Source organism: Anomaloglossus baeobatrachus, chromosome 10 (assembly GCF_048569485.1).
Source record: "Anomaloglossus baeobatrachus isolate aAnoBae1 chromosome 10, aAnoBae1.hap1, whole genome shotgun sequence".
In the NCBI taxonomy this organism is placed as follows: domain Eukaryota; kingdom Metazoa; phylum Chordata; class Amphibia; order Anura; family Aromobatidae; genus Anomaloglossus; species Anomaloglossus baeobatrachus.
The window spans coordinates 111,838,561-111,863,209 of NC_134362.1; positions in this window are offsets into that span (position 1 = coordinate 111,838,561).

Consider the following 24,649-nt stretch of genomic DNA (forward strand, 5'->3'; position numbering starts at 1 on the left):
CCTGTATCATCCTGGGGAGAGTAAATGCTTGTGGATTTTGAATGTGCTTGATGCAAATCTACCTGTGAAGTGTACAACTGGGGCACAAGTGCTGCCACTGATGGGGTGTCTGTGTGGCCCAATTTTTGGAAAAAAAGGGAGACTCCACTTGGAGTAACCCTTGCTTACAGTGTTTCTAAAAATGATCCAAGATGAACAGATCTGGGATCAGGAAAAATTTTGCTACCTACCCGGTGTCATCCTGGGGACGGTTAAGGATGACATATTTTTGAATGTGCTTGATGCAAATCTACCTGTGAAGTGTGCAACTGGGGCACAAGTGCTGCCACTGAAGGGGTGTCTGTGTGGCCCAATTTTTGGAAAAAAAGGAGACTCCACTTGGAATAACCCTCGCTTACAGTGATTCTAAACATAATCCAAGATGAACAGATCTGGGATCTGGAAAAACTTTGCTACCTACCCCGGTGTCATCCTGGGGACGGTTAAGGATGGCATATTTTTGAATGTGCTTGATGCAAATCTACCTGTGAAGTGTACAACTGGGGCACAAGTGCTGCCACTGAAGGGGTGTCTGTGTGGCCCAATTTTTGGAAAAAAGGGAGACTCCGCTTGGAATAACCCTTGCTTACAGTGTTTCTAAAAATGATCCAAGATAAACAGATCTGGGATCAGGAAAAACTTTGCTACCTACCCCGGTGTCATCCTAGGGACGGTTAAGGATGACGTATTTTTGAATGTGCTTGATGCAAATCTACCTGTGAAGTGTACAACTGGGGCACAAGTGCTTCCACTGAAGGGATGTCTGTGTGGCCCAATTTTTGGAAAAAAGGGAGACTCCGCTTGGAGTTACCCTTGCTTACAGTGTTTCTAAAAATGATCCAAGATGAACAGATCTGGGATCAGGAAAAACTTTGCTACCTACCCCGGTGTCATCCTGGGGGCGGTTAAGGATGGCGTATTTTTTAATGTGCTTGATGCAAATCTACCTGTGAAGTGTACAACTGCGGCACAAGTGCTGCTGTGGCGCCCCTGACCTGGTCAGGCACCACTGAGTACTGCACCCATGTTGGAGGCAGTGCAATATAGGTAATCCAGAAGGCTGACCGAGGTGTGACCACACAGGCGCATAGTAATCACGTCTTACACATGTACCTTTGGGAGGACTCCTGAGAACTTCCAGGAGGGGGCGTAGCCTCCATGTCCACTCAGGGGGTGTGGTAGAGAGCCTGGTTGCTAGGTTGCGTAGGCAAGAACAGGAGAGGAGGAGCAGTGAGCCAGTTTAGTGTGGAGCTCAGGGAGAACAGACAGAGGGCCCTGGAGCTGCCGCAATCTAACAGCGTACGCGCAGTGACTACTGACGGGGGAGATCGGTCACCCGGTAGTGCCGCCCGAAATCCACCCAAGGCTAAAGAGAGCAAAGGGGTGGCAAAGTAAGGGGACTGCCAGGGAGGTACCAGGCCCGCACGGGTAACAGGTCCCAGTGCAGAGATAGACTCACCTTTCTTCTTCCAAACCTGCCTGAGGGGGCACTTCAAACCCCCAAAACAACTGTGTGCAACTGGGGCACAAGTGCTGCCACTGAAAGGGTGTCTGTGTGGCCCAATTTTTGGAAAAAAGGGAGACTCTGCTTGGAGTAACCCTTGCTTACAGTGTTTCTAAACATAATCCAAGATGAACAGATCTGGGATCTGGAAAAACTTTGCTACCTACCCCGGTGTCATCCTGTGGACGGTTAAGGATGGCGTATTTTTGAATGTGCTTGATGCAAATCTACCTGTGAAGTGTACAACTGGGGCACAAGTGCTGCCACTGAAGGGGTGTCTGTGTGGCCCAATTTTTGGAAAAAAGGGAGACTCGGCTTGGAGTAACCCTTGCTGTGTTTTTAAAAAGGAGCCAAGATGAACAAGTCATGGTTTAGCAAAGACTTTGCTACCTACCCTGGTGTCATCCTGGGGACGGTTAAGTATGGCGTATTTTTGAATGTGCTTGATGCAAATCTAACTGTGAAGTGTACGACTGGGGCACCAGTGCTGCCACTGTAGGGGTGTCTGTGTGGCCCAATTTTTTGAAAATAAGGAGACTCCGCTTGGAGTAACCCTTCCTGTGTTTTTCATGATTTTAGAAGGGCATGCCATGCCTATATCTGTGTCTCGTCCTCTTTTTCCTCATAACGCTGTTTTGTTTTCGCATGAGAATTTGTTCTTGTCACTTTCCCATGTGTTTTTATGTGTTTGTGATTGCCTCCCATTGTTTCTTATGGGTTCGAGTGGTTTGCCGAACCGGTTCGCCGAACTGAACTCGAACAAGACCTCCGTTTGGCGAACCAAGCTCGAGCCGAACCGCGACCGGTTCGCTCATCTCTATTCGTGACGCCACCCAAGGGTTGTGATGAAGGTGGACACCACCACTGTGGTTACTGGGCACCCGGGGCAGATGGTGATATAGCGAGATGTTAACCCCTCCGTGGGCAGGGGTGGAGGCCCCGGGGCCCGTTGGGGAGAGCTGGGCGGTGCAGGGCGGAGCGCGGCCGGACGGCACTGTTGTACTCACAGTTGTTGACACACACAAGTCTCTGGTAAAGAAAGTTGATGGTGGTCGGTGCCCGCAGCCGGCTGCATCTGGTCCCCCACCCGGTTTGGTGGTCTTGGCCTTTCTCCTGCACCGTGTTGTGTATGTGTAGACTGCCTGTGCTTCAGCGACGGGAGTTTGCTCGCAGACGCTGGCCCGTGGGATCTCTCTGCCTGTGCGGTGGCTTTCTATCCCCTCGGTGGGCTGTTGTCTTCAGTCGGGACTTGGGTGGGAAAGGACCTAAAGTCCAGACCGCAATCAGTCAATTAACTCAGTCCAGTGGCTTCTGGACCTCGTTTCAGGGTCTGAGTACCCCCCTTGGTGCTCCGGTTTCCGAGTCTGTTCCCCATGTTGGTACCGGCGGGCCACTATCCTGTCCCGGTCCACCACGGTTCCACCGAGCCGTCTTCCCAGCTCCTGCAGGCTAGGCCACCATCTGCCTCCTAGCCAAAGGTGCCCGGGTTCCAACCCCAGCACCTGTCAGACTCTTTCACTCCACTCACTACTCCTCACTGACTACGGACAACTGACAACTGACTACTGTTTTCCTGCCACAGGCCCTCTGGACTTCTCGGTGGGCGTGGCCAACCGCCTGGCTCCGCCCCCTGGTGTGTCCATCAAGCTCTGAGGGAGGTGACTAGGGTTTATGTGGTTGGCTGGTGTTGCCTAGTGAGGGACTGGTGTTGTGCGGGGCGCTATCTGTGACTACCTGGCTAATCCAGGGCATCACACACACAATAACGGTACTTTCGCCTGAAATTTTTCTTTTCCACAAAGGTAAACATGAGAGAAAGAATCGGACAATAAGTTGTGCAACTTCTCCTGAGTACGCGCTGATAGCTACAATTCATGCACACAGAAGATAAGAAGCACAATTTGATTTTTGCACCGCAATTTTGGCTAGAATAGATTGCAGATACTATGTCGCATTTAAAAAAGCCCCATAGGTGTCAAAACAGCAAAAAAAAAACCACATCACCCCATTTTAGAAACAATACCTCTCATAGAATTCATCTAGCAATTTGAAGTTACAAAGTTTGTAACATTGGGTTATGAAAAAATAAAAATCCCTTGAATATTGAGTAAGAGGAGAAAATGGATTCCACAATTTGTTGGGCAATCTGTTCTGAGCAGACTGATATCCCTCTAAGGCTATGTGCGCACGTTCGTAATTACATGCAGTTACGCTGCGCTTTGTAGCGCAGCGTAACTGCATGCGGCCTGCGTCCCCTGCATAATCTATGAAGATTATGCAGGAGCCGTGCGCACCTGGCGTCTTAGAGCGCAGCGCTTCGGCTGCTGCCCGAAGCGCGCGTTCTAAGAAGTGACATGTTACTTCTTCCGTGCGCTTTGCCTGCAGCCCCTGCTCTGTCTATGGCAGGAGCTGCAGTCAGAGCGCATGGAATCGGCCTTTTTTTTTTTCACTACGGACATTTTCTACAGCGATTTGAAGCACACGTGTGCTCTTCAGATTGCTGCAGAAATTTCTGCAGTGACTGTACGCAACGTGCGCACATAGCTTAACTTGTCAGAAACTACTGTTTGGGTACACAGCGGAGCTTGTAAGGGAAGAAGTGCTACCATGTTTCCCCGAAAATAAGATACTGTCTTAGATTTTTTTTTTTGTCCCGAAAAATGCGCTAGGGTTTATATTTTTAGGTAGGTCTTATTCTCGAGGAAACACGGTTGGAAGAAAGTTTACCCCCTAAAAAATGCAGCTTCCCATTCTCAGAAGAATCATACTTACCAGACCCTGGATGTGTGTATCACTCCCAGGTTCTTGTGGGATCTTCCCCAGGCAATTCAAGCAGGTATGCTGCATACAGTCCTCCTCTGCTTCTGGCAGACACTCACATATCATATTACACACATACACACACACCAGCCATAGAAAGGGACGCACGTATGCAGGAGTATCAGCAGAAGCTGTTACTCGATCTTAGTTCGGCTTTTCCACCAAACAACCGTGGTGCACGGAGTGAATCTCCCAGTTGTAACTTGACAAACATGGGACGGTCTCGTCATCTTCAACAGTCTACCCGTACCAGCAGCACCGTATCTGGTGCTACTGGTAACAGCAATTTTATTGAATCTTTTCATAATTTTTTTAGACCATCCTTTGCAAGGCCACCAGAGACAACAAGTCTGACACATAGTCAACAGCTGGAGAGGATGATACAGGAGTATCTCCAAATGAACATCGATGCCATGACTTTGCAAATGGAGCCTTGCTCATTTTGGGCTTCAAATCTTGAAAAATTGCCTGAGTTCTCCACTTACGCCTTGGAGATCTTGTCGTGTCCAGCTGCCAGCATTGTCTCTGAATGTGTCTTCAGTGCTGCTGGGTGTGTGCTGACAGATAAGCGCACGCGTCTGTCCAGTGACAATGTGGACAGACTAACGTTCATCAAAATGAACAAGTCATGGATCCACAAGGAATTTACTACCCCTGTATCATCCTGGGGAGAGTAAATGCTTGTGGATTTTGAATGTGCTTGATGCAAATCTACCTGTGAAGTGTACAACTGGGGCACAAGTGCTGCCACTGATGGGGTGTCTGTGTGGCCCAATTTTTGGAAAAAAAGGGAGACTCCACTTGGAGTAACCCTTGCTTACAGTGTTTCTAAAAATGATCCAAGATGAACAGATCTGGGATCAGGAAAAATTTTGCTACCTACCCCGGTGTCATCCTGGGGACGGTTAAGGATGACATATTTTTGAATGTGCTTGATGCAAATCTACCTGTGAAGTGTGCAACTGGGGCACAAGTGCTGCCACTGAAGGGGTGTCTGTGTGGCCCAATTTTTGGAAAAAAAGGAGACTCCACTTGGAATAACCCTCGCTTACAGTGATTCTAAACATAATCCAAGATGAACAGATCTGGGATCTGGAAAAACTTTGCTACCTACCCCGGTGTCATCCTGTGGACGGTTAAGGATGGCGTATTTTTGAATGTGCTTGATGCAAATCTACCTGTGAAGTGTACAACTGGGGCACAAGTGCTGCCACTGAAGGGATGTCTGTGTGGCCCAATTTTTGGAAAAAAGGGAGACTCCGCTTGGAGTTACCCTTGCTTACAGTGTTTCTAAAAATGATCCAAGATGAACAGATCTGGGATCAGGAAAAACTTTGCTACCTACCCCGGTGTCATCCTGGGGGTGGTTAAGGATGGCGTATTTTTTAATGTGCTTGATGCAAATCTACCTGTGAAGTGTACAACTGCGGCACAAGTGCTGCTGTGGCGCCCCTGACCTGGTCAGGCACCACTGAGTACTGCACCCATGTTGGAGGCAGTGCAATACAGGTAATCCAGAAGGCTGACCGAGGTGTGACCACACAGGCGCATAGTAATCACGTCTTACACATGTACCTTTGGGAGGACTCCTGAGAACTTCCAGGAGGGGGCGTAGCCTCCATGTCCACTCAGGGGGTGTGGTAGAGAGCCTGGTTGCTAGGTTGCGTAGGCAAGAACAGGAGAGGAGGAGCAGTGAGCCAGTTTAGTGTGGAGCTCAGGGAGAACAGACAGAGGGCCCTGGAGCTGCCGCAATCTAACAGCGTACGCGCAGTGACTACTGACGGGGGAGATCGGTCACCCGGTAGTGCCGCCCGAAATCCACCCAAGGCTAAAGAGAGCAAAGGGGTGGCAAAGTAAGGGGACTGCCAGGGAGGTACCAGGCCCGCACGGGTAACAGGTCCCAGTGCAGAGATAGACTCACCTTTCTTCTTCCAAACCTGCCTGAGGGGGCACTTCAAACCCCCAAAACAACACTACAGAGTCCGCAGCCACGTAGCAAAGACAGGGCCCATAGATCACAGGAGGCAAGCAGCCGGAGTGACCTGGTCCAGGCTACAAGCAAACGGGCCAAAACGAGGGGAGCAGCAACTTCCCTGGGTGACCCCCGTAGGGACTGCAAGTCGGGGTCATCACAAACAACAGAAGAGCTAGAGAAGGCGAGTCAGTATCCACCCTCACAAGTCAGCCTGAAGGACGCCTGGTTCCCGCCTGGTTCATCCCAGCTACGCTCGGGTTACTCACCCTGCCACCTAATGTGAGTAAAACCCCTGAAAGACATTCTGCTTCTGTGCCTGAGTCATTCTGCGATCTGTGGTTCCACACACCCACACAGGGCCCTGGGGCTTGCCTCACTCTCGGGAGGCCACTACAACTGACTGCACCTGCCATCAGCCCCAGGCACCCCTTAATCTGCAGTGGCGGTCACCCTGATCGCAATACCTAGAGTGGAGTCACGAAAATCCTAAAAGAAGGTTCCCTACCTGTGACCAGACCGTTCCATCCACGTGGAGTCCCTGAAGGTAATGCACCGACACAACAACACCTGTGGGGCTTCACACTGCCACTGAAGGGGTGTCTGTGTGGCCCATTTTTTGGAAAAAAGGGAGACTCCGCTTGGAGTAACCCTTGCTTACAGTGTTTCTAAAAATGATCCAAGATGAACTGATCTGGGATCAGGAATAACTTTGCTACCTACCCCGGTGTCATCCTGGGGACAGTTAAGGATGGCGTATTTTTGAATGTGCTTGATGCAAATCTACCTGTGAAGTGTACAACTGGGGCACAGGTGCTGCCACTGAAGGGGTGTCTGTGTGGCCCAATTTTTGGAAAAAAGGGAGATTCCGCTTGGAGTAAACCTTGCTGTGTTTTTAAAAATGAGCCAAGACGAACAAGTCATGGTTCTGCAAAGACTTTGCTACCTACCCCGGTGTCATCCTGGGGATGGTTAAGGATGGCGTATTTTTTTTGCTTGATGCAAATCTACCTGTGAAGTGTGCAACTGGGGCACAAGTGCTGCCACTGAAAGGGTGTCTGTGTGGCCCAATTTTTTGAAAATAAGGAGACTCCGCTTGGAGTAACCCTTCCTGTGTTTTTCATGATTTTAGAAGGGCATGCCATGCCTATATCTGTGTCTCGTCCTCTTTTTCCTCATAACGCTGTTTTGTTTTCGCATGAGAATTTGTTCTTGTCACTTTCCCATGTGTTTTTATGTGTTTGTGATTGCCTCCCATTGTTTCTTATGGGTTCGAGTGGTTTGCCGAACCGGTTCGCCGAACTGAACTCGAACAAGACCTCCGTTTGGCGAACCAAGCTCGAGCCGAACCGCGACCGGTTCGCTCATCTCTATTCGTGACGCCACCCAAGGGTTGTGATGAAGGTGGACACCACCACTGTGGTTACTGGGCACCCGGGGCAGATGGTGATATAGCGAGATGTTAACCCCTCCGTGGGCAGGGGTGGAGGCCCCGGGGCCCGTTGGGGAGAGCTGGGCGGTGCAGGGCGGAGCGCGGCCGGACGGCACTGTTGTACTCACAGTTGTTGACACACACAAGTCTCTGGTAAAGAAAGTTGATGGTGGTCGGTGCCCGCAGCCGGCTGCATCTGGTCCCCCACCCGGTTTGGTGGTCTTGGCCTTTCTCCTGCACCGTGTTGTGTATGTGTAGACTGCCTGTGCTTCAGCGACGGGAGTTTGCTCGCAGACGCTGGCCCGTGGGATCTCTCTGCCTGTGCGGTGGCTTTCTATCCCCCTCGGTGGGCTGTTGTCTTCAGTCGGGACTTGGGTGGGAAAGGACCTAAAGTCCAGACCGCAATCAGTCAATTAACTCAGTCCAGTGGCTTCTGGACCTCGTTTCAGGGTCTGAGTACCCCCCTTGGTGCTCCGGTTTCCGAGTCTGTTCCCCATGTTGGTACCGGCGGGCCACTATCCTGTCCCGGTCCACCACGGTTCCACCGAGCCGTCTTCCCAGCTCCTGCAGGCTAGGCCACCATCTGCCTCCTAGCCAAAGGTGCCCGGGTTCCAACCCCAGCACCTGTCAGACTCTTTCACTCCACTCACTACTCCTCACTGACTACGGACAACTGACAACTGACTACTGTTTTCCTGCCACAGGCCCTCTGGACTCCTCGGTGGGCGTGGCCAACCGCCTGGCTCCGCCCCCTGGTGTGTCCATCAAGCTCTGAGGGAGGTGACTAGGGTTTATGTGGTTGGCTGGTGTTGCCTAGTGAGGGACTGGTGTTGTGCGGGGCGCTATCTGTGACTACCTGGCTAATCCAGGGCATCACACACACAATAACGGTACTTTCGCCTGAAATTTTTCTTTTCCACAAAGGTAAACATGAGAGAAAGAATCGGACAATAAGTTGTGCAACTTCTCCTGAGTACGCGCTGATAGCTACAATTCATGCACACAGAAGATAAGAAGCACAATTTGATTTTTGCACCGCAATTTTGGCTAGAATAGATTGCAGATACTATGTCGCATTTAACAAAGCCCCATAGGTGTCAAAACAGCAAAAAAAAAAACCACATCACCCCATTTTAGAAACAATACCTCTCATAGAATTCATCTAGCAATTTGAAGTTACAAAGTTTGTAACATTGGGTTATGAAAAAATAAAAATCCCTTGAATATTGAGTAAGAGGAGAAAATGGATTCCACAATTTGTTGGGCAATCTGTTCTGAGCAGACTGATATCCCTCTAAGGCTATGTGCGCACGTTGCGTAATTACATGCAGTTACGCTGCGCTTTGTAGCGCAGCGTAACTGCATGCGGCCTGCGTCCCCTGCATAATCTATGAAGATTATGCAGGAGCCGTGCGCACCTGGCGTCTTAGAGCGCAGCGCTTCGGCTGCTGCCCGAAGCGCGCGTTCTAAGAAGTGACATGTTACTTCTTCCGTGCGCTTTGCCTGCAGCCCCTGCTCTGTCTATGGCAGGAGCTGCAGTCAGAGCGCATGGAATCGGCCTTTTTTCTTTTTCACTACGGACATTTTCTACAGCGATTTGAAGCACACGTGTGCTCTTCAGATTGCTGCAGAAATTTCTGCAGTGACTGTACGCAACGTGCGCACATAGCTTAACTTGTCAGAAACTACTGTTTGGGTACACAGCGGAGCTTGTAAGGGAAGAAGTGCTACCATGTTTCCCCGAAAATAAGATACTGTCTTAGATTTTTTTTTTGTCCCAAATAATGCGCTAGGGTTTATATTTTTAGGTAGGTCTTATTCTCGAGGAAACACGGTTGGAAGAAAGTTTACCCCCTAAAAAATGCAGCTTCCCATTCTCAGAAGAATCATACTTACCAGACCCTGGATGTGTGTATCACTCCCAGGTTCTTGTGGGATCTTCCCCAGGCAATTCAAGCAGGTATGCTGCATACAGTCCTCCTCTGCTTCTGGCAGACACTCACATATCATATTACACACATACACACACACAGATTAGATCGTACACAAAATCGCACACATACATTCACCACATCTGGCGAAACCGATTGCTTGCTGGAACCTGGGATGCAGTGGAGTGTAGTGTGAGGACCTGCGGTGGAATGCATGGATGCCATGAAGAAGACAGCAATGAAGAAAATTGTTCCTCCCCAGAAATTCCCAAGGATCCATCCAAGGTTGAAAGCCTTATGCTCCAAGCATGGTGATCTGGTAGATCACCTCGGGACTCAGGGGACTCATTGTGACAATTGTTTAACACAAACTCAGCCAAGGTTAAGTAAGATGCCCAATCTTCCTAATTATCAGACACAAAACACCTAAGGTACGTCTCTAGGTTTTGATTCAGAAGTTCCGTATGACTGCTACATTGAGAATGGAACACCGAAGAAAAGGAAAGATGTACCCATAAACGAGAGCAAAACACTTTCTAAAATTGGAGCCCCCGATCTGACACAACATGGCAGGCATCCCCATGAAACTTCAAGATCTCCGTGACAAACACTTGAGCTAAAGTTTTAGCATTGGGGAGAGTGGGTAAGGCAATGAAGTGTGCCATTATACCATCTCTTTACCACTACTAAAAGTACAGTTTTTTCAGCTGATGAAGGAAGGTCAGTAATAAATTCATGGATAAGTGTGTCTATGGTCTGTCAGGTATAGCCAACGTAAGGAGAGACCCGGACAGATGAGAATGTGGGATCTTGGGCGGCACGGTGGCTCTGTGGTTAACACTGCAGCCTTGCAGCACTGGATCCTGGGTTCAAATCCCACCAAAGATAATATCTGCAAGAAGGTTGTATGTACTCCTCTTTTTTGTATGGGTTCTCCGGTTTCCTCCCACACGCCAATGATATACTGATAGGGACTTTAGATTGTGAGCCCCAATGGGGACAGTGTTGTCAATGTACAGTATGTAAAGTGCTGTGGAATTAATGGCGCTATATAAGTGAATAAATATTATTATATTATTATCTTAGAATTAGCACAAGCATTACAGGAAGAGACAAAATCAACCACATCTTGATTAGAGATGAGCGAACCGGTCGCGGTTCGTCTCGAGCTCGGTTCGCCGAACCGAGGTTTGGTTCTAGTTCGGTTCGGCGAACCACTCGAACCTATAGAAATCAATGGGAGGCAATCACAAACACATAAAAACATCTAGAAAACACCCTCAAAGGTGTCCAAAAGGTGACAAACAACTCACAACACAACACAAACACATGGGAAAGTTACAAGGACATATACTCATGTGAAAACAAAACAGCTGGACAAGGAAAAAGAGGAGGAGACACAGATATAGGCATGGCATGCCCTTCCAAAATCATGTAAAACACAGTCTCCCTTTTTTCCAAAAACTGGGCCACACAGACACCCACCCCATCAGTGGCAGCACTTGTGCCCTAGTTGTACACTTCACAGGTAGATTTGCATCAAGAACATTCAAAATTACGCCATCCTTAACCCTTCCCAGGATGACCCTGGGGTAGGTAGCAAAGTCTTTGCTGAACCATTACATGTTCATCTTGGCTCCTTTTTAAAAACACAGCAAGCAAGGGTTACTCCAAGCGGAGTCTCCCTTTTTTCCAAAAATTGGGCCACACAGACACCCACCCCTTCAGTGGCAGCACTTGTGTCCCAGTTGTACACTTCACAGGTAGATTTGCATCAAGAACATTCAAAATTGCGCCATCCTTAACCCTTCCCAGGATGACCCCGGGGTAGGTAGCAAAGTCTTTGCTGAACCATTACATGTTCATCTTGGCTCCTTTTGAAAAACACAGCAAGCAAGGGTTACTCCAAGCGGAGTCTCCCTTTTTTCCAAAAATTGGGCCACACAGACACCAACCCCATCAGTGGCAGCACTTGTGTCCTAGTTGTACACTTCACAGGTAGATTTGCATCAAGAACATTCAAAATTACGCCATCCTTAACCGTCCCCAGGATGACCCCGGGGTAGGTAGCAAAGTCTTTGCTGATCCCAGCTCTGTTCATCTTGGCTCCTTTTAAAAAACACTGTAATCAAGGATTACTCCAAGCGGAGTCTCCCTTTTTTCCAAAAACTGGGCCACACAGACACCCACCCCATCAGTGGCAGCACTTATGCCCTAGTTGTACACTTCACAGGTAGATTTGCATCAAGAACATTCAAAATTACGCCATCCTTAACCCTTCCCAGGATGACCCCGGGGTAGGTAGCAAAGTCTTTGCTGAACCATGACTTGTTCATCTTAGCTCCTTTTAAAAAACACTGTAAGCAAGGGTTACTCCAAGCGGAGTCTCCCTTTTTTCCAAAAATTGGGCCACACAGACACCCACCCCATCAGTGGCAGCAGTTGTGCCCTAGTTGCAAACAGGATGTTTTGATTTGCATCAAGCACATTCCAAATCCACAAGCATTTACTCTCCCCAGGATGACACAGGGGTAGTAAATTCCTGGTGGATCCATGACTTGTTCATTTTGATGAACATTAGCCTGTCCACATTATCACTGGACAGACACGTGCGCTTATATGTCAGCACGCAACCAGCAGCACTGAAGACACGTTCAGAGACAATGCTGGCAGCTGGACACGACAAGATCTCCAAGGCATAAGTGGAGAGCTCTGGCCATTTTTCAAGATTTGAAGCCCAAAATGAGCAAGGCTCCATTTGCAAAGTCATGGCATCGATGTTCATTTGGAGATACTCCTGTATCATCCTCTCCAGCTGTTGACTATGTGTCAGACTTGTTGTCTCTGTTGGCCTTGCAAAGGATGGTCTAAAAAAATTATGAAAAGATTCAATAAAATTGCTGTTACCAGTAGCACCAGATACGGTGCTGCTGGTACGGGTAGACTGTTGAAGATGACGAGACCGTCCCATGTTTGTCAAGTTACAACTGGGAGATTCACTCCGTGCACCACGGTTGTTTGGTGGAAAAGCCGAACTAAGATCGAGTAACAGCTTCTGCTGATACTCCTGCATACGTGCGTCCCTTTCTATGGCTGGAATTATGTCACAAAATTTGGACTTGTACCGTGGATCTAATAGTGTGGCAAGCCAGTACTCATCATCACTTCTAATTTTGACAATACGAGGCTCATGTTGGAGGTAGTGCAGCAAGAAGGCACTCATGTGTCTTGCGCAGCCATGCGGACCAAGTCCACGCTGTGTTTGTGGCATAGAGGTGCTAACCGTTCTTTCTTCCTCTGACATCTCCCCCCAACCTCTTTCAACTGAAATTTGACCAAGGTCTCCCTCATCCGCTGAGTCTTCCGTGTCCATGGACAGTTCGTCCTCCATTTCTTCATGTTCTCCTGCACCTTCTCCAGACTTCTGTAGCGATGCAAGTCGCTCAGCTGCGGCGGTTCAACGGCGGAAGTGAGCAGACAGTTTTCGTGCCCTGTTCAGAAGCCCATCTAGGATAGTGTGTTAAAAATTGCTGGACAACAAGGTTCAACACGGGAGCCATACAAGGCACGTGTGTCACCTTGCCCAGGCGAAGGGCCGCACCCAGGTTTGCAGCATTGTCGCACACGGCCTTACCAGGCTGCAGGTTGAGTGGAGACAGCCATTTACCAAACTCAGTCTCCAGAGCTGCCCACAACTCAGCCGCTGTGTGACTCTTATTTCCAAGACATTTCAAGCTAAAGACCGCCTGATGCCGTTGCGCTCTGCTGCCAGCATAGTAATGAGGGGTGCGTGATTCCTTCTGCGCAGTTACAACGCTGGTGGCCTGACCAGGCAGGCTTGGGGCGGAGGTGGAGGACCCAGACGAGGTTAAGGAGGCAGAAGCAGTGGAGGAACTTGGACAGACAGAGGATTGACACACAAGTCGTGGGGACGGCAAGACTTGTGCAGCAGACCCTTCACCATCTATCACCATAGTACCCAGTGCCCAGTCAGCGACATGTAACGTCCCTGTCCATGCTTACTGGTCCAACTATCGGTGGTGAAATGCACCCGTTTACACACAGAGTTTCTCAAGAAAGCGGTGATGTTGTGTGCGACATGCTGGTGTAGCGCAGGCACACCTTTCTTAGAGAAGTAGTGGCGACTGGGCATCTGGTACTGGGGCACAGCGACAGACATAAGGTCTCGAAAATCCTGTGTGTCCACCAGGCGGAAAGGCAGCATTTCGGTAGCCAAGAGCTTACAGAGGGATAAAGTCAACCTCTTAGCTTTGTCATGGGTCGCAGGAAATGGCCTTTTATTTGTCCACATCTGAGGGACAGAGATCTGGCTGCTGTGTGTAGACGGTGGTGAGTAGGGTGTCCCTGGAAAAATGCAGGTTTGTGAGGGAAGTGCTGGCGTAGACATGATGTTGCCTTCATCCAACGTTGATGCTATCGATGTCTGAGAGAGCTGTACACACGCACTTGTTTCCCCTTCCAAACCAACTGACGAGCTACCAAGCAAACTGCCTGTTGCAGTTACAGTGGTGGAAGTTGTGTGTGGAAAACCAGGTGTGACAGCTGTCCCCACAGTCCTAGAAGATGAAGAGCGCGCGGATGCACTGGAAGGGGCAGGCGGTGGATGGTCCGCTCCGCTAGGCCGCATTGCAGCACGGTGAGCTTCCCACTGGGACATATGATATTTATTCATGTGACGATTCATGGAAGAAGTTGTCAAACTGCTGAGGTTTTTGCCTCTACTAACAGATTCACAACAAATTTTTCAGATCACATGATTTGGGCGATCCTTTGCAAGGTCAAAAAAGGACCAGGCTAGGCAAGGCTTAGAGGACATGCGACCTGCAGAGCCACCCCGACTTGTGCTCAGAGGCAGAGTGGTGGCTGAGGATGAAGTTGTAGACGTGCTTCCAGTACTCCTCTGTCCTGGAAGGCGCAAGGTAACTTCGTCGTCAGTTGCATCCTCCTCCACCGCCTCTGTTGACCTCCTCGAGTGCCTGACTGTGGGTTGACAGTAGGTGGGATCTAGAACTTCCTCATCTAGCGTTGTGTTTGCATTCCCCTCACCCTCAGAGCGAGCCTCTTCCTGCCCTGACCGAATATTTAAGTTGTCATCCCAATCTGGTATCTGCGTCTCATTGTCATCAGTATGTTCCTCATTGTCTATAAAAACAGGTGTTACAGTTTGTGGAAAAGGGTCAACATTATGCTCAGAAACTTGGTCATCATGGCCTGAATCTGAGTCACAAAGGTTCTGCCCATCACTGCAGACCATTTCCTGGTCTGTACTCACTGTAGCTTGGGAGCAGACCTCTGATTCCCAGGCTATAGTGTGACTGACAGCTCTGCAGATTCAGTCATCTCTGTTCCACCATACTGTGCAGGGCGGATGGAGACTTGAGAGCTGGGAGAAAGCAAGTGTGATTGGGATGACAACTCAGAGGACTGGTGTTTTTTGGATGCGGTAGTTGAGGTGGCGGAGAGGGCACTTGTTGGACCACTTGAGATCCATTCAAGCATTTTCTTTTTTTGGCCATCATCTACCTTTGTTCCAGTTGTTCGTGTCCGTAAAAAAGGGAGCACATCGGATTGTCCACGGAAAGTAGTAGACATCTTACTTTTGCTGGAAGATGGCCTATCTTCAGCAGATGTTAATGGAGCTTTGCCACCTTCCCCACGGACAAACCCTTTTTTTCCTTTTCCAACACGCCTGTTTCCCTTTCCACCAGCATCTGTCATTTTGCCACTCATTTTGATTGCGACAAGATTGTGCACTTAAAATGTGGTAGTAAAAATTGAGAGGTGGTGTAGATTGCAGCGGTGGTTTACCTTTATTGACAGCAGAATAAACAACAATAACTACCTCGGACAATGCAACTATGGCCCTTAAACTGGCAGCAGTTTGCTATTATAATGGATTAGTAACAATGAGCTTGAGTGTGCAATGCAGAGGTGCTGAAAATTGCTTTGCACCAGTGGGACACTAATGAAGTCCAACAGCCACTTTTAGGATGGCACTAAGTTTCCTCAGTGTTTGCTATTATAATGGCTTAGTTACAATGAGCTTGAGTGTGCAATGCAGAGGTGCTGGAAATAGCTTTGCACCAGTGGGACACTAATGAAGTCCAACAGCCACTTTTAGGATGCCACTAAGTTTCCTCAGTGTTTGCTATTATAATGGCTTAGTAAAAATGAGTTTGACGATGCAAGACAGAGGTGCTGGAAATAGCTTTGCACCAGTGGGACACTAATGAAGTCCAACAGCCACTTTTAGGATGCTACTAAGTTTCCTCAGTGTTTGCTATTTTAATGGCTTATTAACAATGAGCTTGAGTGTGCAATGCAGAGGTGCTGCAAATAACTTTGCACCAGTGGGACACTAATGAAGTCCAACAGCCACTTTTAGGATGCTACTAAGTTTCCTCAGTGTTTGCTATTTTAATGGCTTATTAACAATGAGCATGAGTGTGCAATGCAGAGGTGCTGCAAATAACTTTGCACCAGTGGGACACTAATGAAGTCCAACAGCCACTTTTAGGATGCCACTAAGTTTCCTCAGTGTTTGCTATTATATTGGCTTAGTAAAAATGAGCTTGAGTGTGCAATGCAGAGGTGCCGCAAATTGTTTTGCACCAGTGGGACACTAATGAAGTCCAACAGCTACTTTTAGGATGCCACTAAGTTTCCTCAGTGTTTGCTATTATAATAGCTTAGTAAAAATGAGCTTGAGGGTGCAATGCAGACGTGCTGGAAATTGCTTTGCACCAGTGGGACACTAATGAAGTCCAACAACCACTATTAGGATGCCACTAAGTTTCCTCAGTGTTTGCTATTATAATGGCTTAATAACAATGAGCTTGAGTGTGCAATGCAGAGGTGCTGGAAATAGCTTTGCACCAGTGGGACACTAATGAAGTCCAACAGCCACTTTTAGGATGCCACTAAGTTTCCTCAGTGTTTGCTATTATAATGGCTTAGTAAAAATGAGTTTGACAGTGCAATGCAGAGGTGCTGGAAATAGCTTTGCACCAGTGGGACATTAATGAAGTCCAACAGCCACTTTTAGGATGCCACTAAGTTTCCTCAGTGTTTGCTATTATAATAGCTTAGTAACAATGAGCTTGAGTGTGCAATGCAGAGGTGCTGCAAATAGCTTGGCACCAGTGGGACATTAATGAAGTCCAACAGCCACTTTTAGGATGCCACTAAGTTTCCTCAGTGTTTGCTATTACAGTCATATAAAAAATTTTGGTTGGGCACCCCTATTAATGTTAACCTTTTTTCTTTATAACAATTTGGGTTTTTGCAACAGCTATTTCAGCTTCATATATCTAATAACTGATGGACTGAGTAATATTTCTGGATTGAAATGAGGCTTAATGTACTAACAGAAAATGTGCAATCCGCATTTAAACAAAATTTGACCGGTGCAAAAGTATGGGCACCCTTATTAATTTCTTGATTTGAACACTCCTAACTACTTTTTACTGACTTACTAAAGCACTAAATTGGTTTTGTAACCTCATTGAGCTTTGAACTTCATAGGCAGGTGTATCCAATCATAAGAAAAGGTATTTAACGTGGCCAACTGCAAGTTGTTCTCCTATTTTAATCTCCTATGAAGTGAGGCACCATGGGCTCCTCAAAACAACTCTCAAATAATCTGAAAACAAAGATTATTCAACATAGTTCTTCAGGGGGAAGGACACAAAAAGTTGTCTCAGAGATTTAAACTGTCAGTTTCCACTGTGAGGAACATAGTAAGGAAATGGAAGAACACAGGTACATTTCTTGTTATGCCCAGAAGTGGCAGGCCAAAAAAAATATCAGAAAGGCAGAGAAAAAAAATGGTGAGAACAGTCAAGGACGATCCACAGACCACCTTCAAAGACCTGCAGCATCATCTTGCTGCAGATGGTGTCAATGTGCATCGGTCAACAATACAGCGCACTTTGCACAAGGAGAAGCTGTATGGGAGAGTGATGCGAAAGAAGCCGTTTCTGCAAGCACGCCACAAACAGAGTCGCCTGAGGTATGCAAAAGCACATTTGGACAAGCCAGTTACATTTTGGAAGAAGGACATGTGGACTGAAGAAACAAAGATTGAGTTGTTTGGTCATACAAAAAGTCGTTATGCATGGAGGCAAAAAAAACTCGGTATTCCAAGGAAAGCACTTGCTACCCACAGTAAAATTTGGTGGAGGTTCCATTATGCTTTGGGGCTCTGTGGCCAATGCCGGCACCAGGAATCTTGTTAAAGTTGAGGGTCGCATGGATTCAACTCAGTATCAGCAGATTCTTGACAATAATGTGCAAAAATCAGTGACGAAATTGAAGTTACGCAGGGGATGGATATTTCAGCAAGACAATGATCCAAAACACCGTTCCAAATCTACTCAGGCATTCATGCAGAGCAACAATTACAATGTTCTGGAATGGCCATCCCAGTCCCCAGACCTGAATATCATTGAATATCTGTGGGATGATTTGAAGCGTGCTGTCCATGCTCGGTGACCATCAAACTTAACTGAACTGGAACTGTTTTGTAAACAGGAATGGTCAAATATACCTTCATCCAGGATGCAGGAACTCATTAAAAGCTACAGGAAGCGACTAGAGGCTGTTATTTTTGCAAAAGGAGGATCTACAAAATATTAATGTCCCTTTTATGTTGAGGTGCCCAAACTTTTGCACCGGTCAAATTTTGTTTAAATGCGGATTGCACATTTTCTGTTAGTACAATAAATCTCATTTCAATCCAAAAATTTTACTGAGTGCATCAGTTATTAAATATATGAAACTGAAATAGTTGTTGCAAAAACCCAAATTGTTATGAAGAAAAAAGGTTAACATTAATAGGAGTGGCCAAACTTTTTCATATGACTGTATAATGGCTCAGTAACAATGAGCTTGAGTGTGCAATGCAGAGGTGCTGCAAATGGCTTTGCACCAGTGGGACACGAATAAAGTCCAATGGCCACTTTTAGGATACCACTAAGTTTCCTCAGTGTTTGCTATTATAATGGCTTAGTAACAATGACCTTGACGGTGCAATGCAGAGGTGCTGGAAATTGCTTTGCACCAGTGGGACACTAATGAAGTCCAACAGCCTCTTTTAGGATGGCACTAACTGGCAGCACTCTGCAATTAAAATGGCTTTGCTAAAAAAGGCAGGAAGGTACAGTGGCTGTGGGTCAGTGTAGAGGAAAGGAAGCCTCACTTTCTATCCCTCCTAATGGTGAAATGTGTTAGGGCCAGGTGGACGGGCAGACCCAGGAGGTGGATCCACTGGGCCGAACACCTTACTGAAGGCAAGGGGTCCGGTAGCCGGAGCACTACAGGTAGCAGGACAGTCCGTTCAAAAGAGTGGAGTGGAGAAGTCCCTGGGACCACGGAGTCACTGATGGTAGTCCGGGTGACGGAGCTCAGGTTCGGAGGCCGAGATGTTGTCAGGCAGATTCCGGAACCGATGGAGCGAGAGGACGGGTCACCACAGGGATCAGAGATGGTACGGACTGACGGGATGGCAGACCGTCAGCGTTCGGGGTTCGAGAATCGTCAGGACCGGATGGCGAGGCAGGAGCGGCTCTAGAAGAGAGATAGGTAAGTATACCAGCAGATGCAAGGAGACCTGACTCCTAGCTTAGGAAAACACGAAGAACAGGCCCCGCCCACTTGGACACTAAACCCCTTTATACCCTGTACCTGTGTGTTCAATATCCTGTCAGTGGACGCTGGCCCTTTAAGAGAGGGTCAATGACCGCGCGCGCCCTAATGCGCATGCGCGAGGCCCGGGTGCCAGAAGCCAGGGCAGGGAGCGGTGAATAGGAAGCAGGGGAGCCGGCCTGGAGCAGAGCTGCCGACGGGCGCCGGGAGCGGGGACCGGGCCGCCTGGGGACCGCAGGTGATGGGGGCTGGAGGCTGTGGAGTGGGGGACGCCTAACAGAGGAGCCGGGGAGCGTGGCAGGTGAGCCGGGGAGCGAGGCAGGGGACCCGGGGGGCGTGACAGTACCCCCCCCCACGCCCCCCAGCCCGCAACCGGGACAGGAAGGCACGTATCAGAGGAGTACCTACATTCTCCCGGGGCTCCCAGGACCTATCCTCAGGACCATACCCTGCCCAGTCCACCAAGAAGAACCGTCGGCCCCGTACGGTTTTCATGGCCACGATATCCCTTACCGCATAGATGTCATCATCAGCAATAGGAGGAGGAGCCGAACTGGCAGCAGCGGAGAAGGGACCAAGGACAACCGGCTTGAGCAGGGAGACGTGGAAGGAGTTGGGTATCCTCATCGTGGCTGGGAGCTGCAGCTTGTAGGAGACCTCATTTATTTTGCTGAGGACTTTAAACGGCCCGATGTAGCGAGGACCCAGCTTGTATGATGGTAGCTTCAATCGGACATATTTGGAAGCAAGCCAGACCAGATCTCCTGGAGAGAAACGCGGAGGATCCAGACGCCTCTTGTCTGCGTGTCTCTTCATCCGCAGGGAAGCGCGTCCAAGGGACGCCTTGACAGAGTCCCAAATTGTTGCAAAGTCACGGGCTACAGCATCAGCAGCAGGGACATCCGAGGAAGAGGATACAGGTAACGGGACGGAAGGCTGAAGTCCGTAAACGACATGGAAGGGAGAGCTGGAGGAGGACTCACTGACGTGGTGGTTATGGGAGAATTCAGCCCAAGGAAGAAGCGTGGACCAGTCGTCGTGATGGGCGTTGACGTAGTGACGTAAGAAGGAGGTCAAGATCTGATTGACTCGTTCCACTTGGCCATTCGACTGAGGATGGTAGGCTGAAGAAAAGTCCAGAGTCACTCCCAGATGTTTGCAGAGAGCCCTCCAGAAGCGGGAGGTAAACTGAGTTCCTCTGTCGGACACAATGTGTGATGGAAAGCCATGCAACCGGAAGATGTGCTGTATGTAAGCGTCAGCGAGTTCCTGGGCTGAGGGCAGTCCAGCCATAGGGACGAAATGAGCCATTTTGGAGAACCGATCCACCGCGACCCATATGACTGTGTGTCCGGAGGACAGGTGCAAGTCCGTAATAAAGTCCATTGCAATGTGTTGCCACGGAACGGAGGGTACAGGCAGAGGCAGAAGACGGCCATATGGCAGATGTTTGGGCGTCTTGTTCCTGGCACAAGAGGAGCAGGCTGAGACAAAAGAAGCGACGTCCGTGCGAAGGGATGGCCACCAGTAGTGACGTACAATTGTACTCCATGTTCTCTTCTGACCAGCATGGCCGGCTGTTTTCGAGGCATGGCCCCAGTGCAACACTTTTTGCCTGTCAGTCTCAGAGACATAGGTCTTCCCAGGCGGTATCTGGGCCAGGGTGACAGGGGCCACCGGAATGATTTTACTAGGGCAGATGATGGGCTGGGATGTCTCCTCCTCCTGCTCCATGGGCATGAATGACCTGGACAAGGCATCTGCGCGTACATTCTTGTCCGCGGGTCGGAAATGGAGCTGGAAATCGAACCTGGCAAAGAACAAGGACCACCTGGCTTGCCGTGGGTTCAGTCGCTGAGCGGACCGCAGGTATTCCAGGTTCTTGTGGTCCGTGTAAATGATCACGGGGTACACTGCTCCCTCCAGAAGGTAGCGCCATTCCTCCAGAGCCAGTTTAACTGCCAATAGCTCTCGGTCACCGATGGTGTAGTTGCGTTCAGGCGCTGAGAAGCTCTTGGAGAAGAAACCGCAAGTAACCATCTTCCCAGAGGAGGACTTCTGCATGAGCACTGCTCCGGCTCCCGAGGAGGAGGCATCCACCTCCAAGGTGAACTGTCGGTTTAACTCCGGACGGTGGAGCACAGGGGAGGAAGCAAATGCCCGCTTCAGGGAGCCAAACGCGGCGTCGGCCGCAGGTGACCAGTCCTTTGGATTAGCCCCCTTCTTGGTCAAGGCGGAGAGAGGTGCAGTCAGAGGAGAGAAGTGAGGGATGAACTGACGGTAATAGTTTGCGAATCCCAGAAAGCGTTGGATTGCCTTCAGTCCAGAAGGAGGGGGCCAGTTGAGAATGGAAGTGACCATCTCCAGGTCCATCTGCAGGCCGGTATCGGAGATTACGTAACCCAGGAAGGGAAGAGAAGACTGCTCGAAGACACACTTCTCGTACTTGGCGTACAGACGATTCTCCCTCAGTCTTTGTAGTAGCAGCTGCACGTTCTCTCTGTGGGTCTGGAGGTCCGGAGAAAAGACCAGGATATCATCAAGATACACCACCACACAGACGTAGAGAAGGTCCCGGAACACGTCATTCACCAATTCCTGAAAGACTGCTGGTGCGTTACACAGGCCGAAGGGCATCACACAGTATTCATAGTGCCCATCGCGAGTATTGAACGCGGTCTTCCATTCGTCCCCAGAGCGGATGCGGACCAGGTTGTAGGCACCCCGAAGATCCAACTTGGTGAACACACGAGCTCCTCTAAACCGATCAAACAATTCGGGGATGAGCGGCAGAGGGTATTTATTTTTCACGGTGATTAGGTTCAATCCCCGGTAGTCAATGCATGGGCGTAGGTCGCCCTCTTTCTTCTTAACGAAGAAGAAGCCTGCTCCAGCAGGAGAGGAGGATCTCCGAATAAATCCCCTTGCCAGGTTCTCTGTGATGTAGGTAGACATGGCCCTTGTTTCGGCAGGAGACAGCAGATATATCCGTCCTCGAGGTGGTGTAGTTCCCGGGAGCAGGTCGATGGCACAATCGTAAGGACGATGTGGCGGCAGTACCTCTGACTCCTTTTTATCAAAGACGTCCGCGAAGGACCAATAGGCCGAAGGCAGTCCCGGTAGGGACTCTGGAACCGGAGGTCGTCGGATGGGTTGTATAGTCTTCAGGCAGTTCTCGTGGCAAGAGGATCCCCATCGGGTGATTTCACCAGTACCCCAGCTGACTGACGGTTCATGTGTCCGTAACCAGGGGAGTCCCAGCAGGATTTGATGAGACATGTGTGGGAGGACGTAGAGAGCGATGGTCTCGGTGTGCAGGGCACCGATACGTAGTTCCACCGGCTTGGTGATCCACGAGATGGTGTCAGAGAGGGGTCTCCCATCTACTGAGGCAATCACGAGGGGTTTGTCGAGTGGAGTAACAGGCACCTGGTACTTGTCCACCGTGGCCTGCTGGATGAAATTGCCTGCTGCCCCAGAATCGAGGTACGCCTCGGCCGTGAACCGCGTCTCTCCCGTTGTCACTTGAACAGTCCACGTAACCGGGTCTGAGAGAGTCTCAGCACCTAGGGTGGCCTCTCCTACCAACCCTAGGCTTTGGAGTTTCCCGGCCTCTCTGGACAGGAGCGTAGAAGGTGTGTACCCTCTCCGCAGTAGAAGCAGAGACCCTTGGCGAGCCGTTCTGCTCGGCGTTGTTCGGACTGCCGCAAATGGTCGATCTGCATGGGCTCGTGGACGGAGTCACCAGACGACGTTGACTGAAGTACGGCGGGCTTCTGCGGAGGAGAGGAATGCCGTATCGGACGTCTCTCACGGGACACCTCTTTGGATCGTTCCTGAAAGCGAAGATCCACTCGAGTCGCTAGGGCAATCAGGGCATCCAGGGTGGACGGCACATCACGACCAGCCAGCTCATCTTTAATTCGACCCGAGAGTCCTTCCCAGAAGGCGGCGGTTAGAGCCTCATTGTTCCACCCGAGTTCCGAAGCCAAGGTGCGAAAACGGATGGCATATTGGCCCACCGTCAGAGTCCCCTGACGTAGCCGGAGGAGAGATGAGGCAGCCGCGGAGGCGCGTCCGGGCTCGTCAAAGGTGCCACGGAATGCCTGCAGGAATTCCTGGATGTTGGTGGTCACCGGATCCTCCTTCTCCCACAAGGGGTTCATCCAGGCCAGTGCCTCTCCCTCCAGATGGGACATCATGAACGCGACCTTGGCTTGGTCGGAGGCAAACAAGTGCGGCAGTAGTTTGAAATGGAGAGAGCATTGATTGATGAATCCCCTGCAGGTCTTGGGATCTCCGGCGTACCGGGGTGGTGAGGCCAAACGAAGACTGGAGGCATCCGAGGAGGCTGCCACGGGAGCAGTGGCCGTGGATTGTACAGTGGAAACCCGAGATGCCGAGGATGTGGCCGCTGCTTGTAGCGCGTTCAGGCGGGTATCCACAGAAGTCATGAAGTTCAGCATGCGGGTCTGGGTCTCACGCTGGCGTGTGAGTTCCTGCTGCAAGGCCGCTAGTGCTTCGGCGGCATCCATGGCCTGTTCTTACTGTTAGGGCCAGGTGGACGGGCAGACCCAGGAGGTGTATCCACTGGGCCGAACACCTTACTGAAGGCAAGGGGTCCGGTAGCCGGAGCACTACAGGTAGCAGGACAGTCCGTTCAAAAGAGTGGAGTGGAGAAGTCCCTGGGACCACGGAGTCACTGATGGTAGTCTGGGTGACGGAGCTCAGGTTCGGAGGCCGAGATGTTGTCAGGCAGATTCCGGAACCGATGGAGCGAGAGGACGGGTCACCACAGGGATCAGAGATGGTACGGACTGACGGGATGGCAGACCGTCAGCGTTCAGGGTTCGAGAATCGTCAGGACCGGATGGCGAGGCAGGAGCGGCTCTAGAAGAGAGATAGGTAAGTATACCAGCAGACGCAAGGAGACCTGACTCCTAGCTTAGGAAAACACGAAGAACAGGCCCCGCCCACTTGGACACTAAACCCCTTTATACCCTGTACCTGTGTGTTCAATATCCTGTCAGTGGACGCTGGCCCTTTAAGAGAGGGTCAATGACCGTGCGCGCGCCCTAATGCGCATGCGCGAGGCCCGGGTGCCAGAAGCCAGGGCAGGGAGCGGTGAATAGGAAGCAGGGGAGCCGGCCTGGAGCAAAGCTGCCGACGGGCGCCGGGAGCGGGGACCGGGCCGCCTGGGGACCGCAGGTGATGGGGGCTGGAGGCTGTGGAGTGGGGGACGCCTAACAGAGGAGCCGGGGAGCGTGGCAGGTGAGCCGGGGAGC